Raw genomic sequence first — 2,791 nt, forward strand, 5'->3', positions numbered from 1 at the left:
AACTTTTGAGTAAATGTATCTATTCTCTCTCAGGTATGATTACTCTTCTCTTTTCTAAAACTTAAAATCTTCACTGAAGCTTTCTTCTCTTCAGTAATAAGTGTTTTAAAAGGTGGTCTCAGTGATTCTCAACACTTACCACATCTCTAAGTATATCTTTATACTTTTCTTAAAATTCAAACCGATCACTGAATCTCTTCTTATCAGTGATTAAAACAATTTTTAAATGCCAGTTTCAGTGACTCTCTTATCACTGAAACTGATGTCTTAAAACCCTCACTGAATCCTTCTTTTCAGTGATAAAATGTTTAAAACGGTCTTATCAGTGTTTCCTTAGACACTATATGACTCTTCGTTTTCTTAAAACTATTTGTTTTTAAAAGAAAATAGTTAATGAACCGTCTTTATGACGACATTCTCTATTTACTATGCGCGACGCTTTAAGACGCGCAAAAGGTTCTGTCATTACGCTGCCTCATTTAATGCCATCCAATCATGGATGAGAACGTGGTATCTTTTTCATCATGACCACTTTCCCGAACCGCCGTCTTTTCTCTCTCTCATATTATTTCTCTCTCCTCCTACCTATAAATATAAGACTTCTTCTCCACTTTTCTCTTTAAGCTTACAAAATTCTTAGACGAAACTCTGCAAGAATTCTCCTGAAGCAAGAACTCTCAAAAACCTTCTAAGCTCTATCGACCTCTTCTCTTCTTCATCTAAGGTCGATATCTCCTCTTTTTCTTTATCTATTGTTTATAAGAAACGTTTAATCTATTTTAAGAATCTTGTTCTCTTAAATACATTAAACAATAAAGGTTTTTAATCATCTCTGTCATGGTTATAATCTTGTTTCTTGATACACATTTCTCTTGATAAACCATAATCTTTTAAGGTTTTTCCAAAAGAAGTTTTTACTTGTTCAAAAACTTTTTCTATACTCTTGGTTTATTTCTAACAAACTTGTTTGCTTACTTCTTATTGATACAAACAGATGGCTGCCAAGAACGTCAACTTCTCCATTGACGAGATCTCCATCAAGGCCAACAACCACATTGCCTTGTTGGAGATACCTTCCTCTAAGACGTATTACCAAGATGCGGCTGACTTTCTCAAACAGTCGTCCTTGGGCTACGCACTCAACCATGAGCCCATCATGGTGAAAGAACTCCTTCAGCAGTTCTGGCTCACTGCTGAAGTTGTCGAAGTCGAAGTCAAGCCTGAACGCAAGGCTGAGCAGATCAACTTCACTTTCAATCGCATGGAAGTGAGTTTCGATGTTCCCATACTCCGGTCGGCTCTCCATCTTCCCAAGGGCCCCTTCGACAGCGAACCCTCTACTGCCGAAATCATCGAGCTTCTCGATGCCATTGGCTACCAGTGGCCAATGAAGAAGGACTCCAATGCCCCTCCGAAATCCTTAACGAAGATTGAGAAGAACAAGATGTCAGTTATCTGGCAATACCTGTTTTCTCATTTCATCCAGTGCATGGGAGGAAAACCTGGAGGTCAGGACCAGATCTCTAGGATCGCCTTAATCATAGGCGTATCTGCGATTCAGTGTCGCAATATAAATTATGCTGGGGTCATTAGTGCTCAAGCTGAACAAGCGCCAACGAGAAAAGGTGGTGCCTTACACCAGGTTTCTTTCAATGGTGTTTACCAAGATCTTTAAAGATCTTTACCCCAAAAAAGGAAACCTTCAGGTTTTCAAGCTTGGATCCAGGATTCTGGATCATAAGTTGAAGGACAATGATGTGGCACAAACTTCTATTGTATCCATCACTACCTCTTCTTCTCAGGTGGCCACGACAAGGGTAAACCCCCCCCCACGTCTAGCCAAGCCACCAAAACCCCTTCAAAACGACCCTCTCAACCAACTCTTGGTTCTCCTCAGAGAGCCAAGAAGTCCAAAAAGGGGACAGTCACGTCTCTAGCTGGAGCCTCTCAAAAGGCTTCAGTTATTGAAACCAGCCTTATCCCCAAGGCGTCTTCTTCTCACCCTCCCAGCTCTTCAGTTGTCTCTTCTATCACTATCGTATCAGTGGTACCTACCCCCACCACCTCAGTGACCCAAATCATTGAAGGTGTGAATATCAGCACCGCCACCGCTGAACACCCACGTCTCTTCTCGACCATTTTATTTTCTCCTCCTTCCTTGGTCCTTAAACATGTCGATGATGTATCAGCGACCGTCCTTCCTGATACTGAGACGCGCACCACTGGACCTAAGGTTGCTCCTCCCGATACTCCTCTGCAAACAGATGTCCATCCTCTCGAGGACATCTTTGCTCATGCCAGTGACAATCCTTTTAATGTCACTGATGGCCCCTCAGGTATTCCATCTTCCTACCCTTTCTTTTCTTCTAACCTTGAGCTTTCAGCTCACACTTCTTCTTTTGCAGGTCCTTCTTTCGATGCATCAGTCTGATGCTCAGAAATTGGAAGAGGAAGAAAGAGAGAAAGATGATGGAGGAGATGAAGAGATCGATGATGCCTATGATATGGAGTCAGACATCAAACTCTTCCTTCCAGCCGTTGATACCGTCCTCTACAGGATCAACGAAGTCCACCAAGAGATACCCCGCCAAGGTAACCTTGATGCGAACTTCTTTGCCATCCAGGCGGACGTTCAAGAAGTTCAGATTCATCTCCAGACTCTCCAAGAAGCTGTTCAAGCCAACACCGATGCCATTGTTGTTCTTCACAGCAGGGTTGATGATGCTCAGGCTATTGCTGATCAACAGACTGGCCTTCTTCAACAGATCCTGGATGTTGTCCGTCAACCAGC

This window comes from Cynara cardunculus (genome assembly GCF_001531365.2).
Source record: "Cynara cardunculus var. scolymus isolate 2C chromosome LG 3, CcrdV1, whole genome shotgun sequence".
In the NCBI taxonomy this organism is placed as follows: domain Eukaryota; kingdom Viridiplantae; phylum Streptophyta; class Magnoliopsida; order Asterales; family Asteraceae; genus Cynara; species Cynara cardunculus.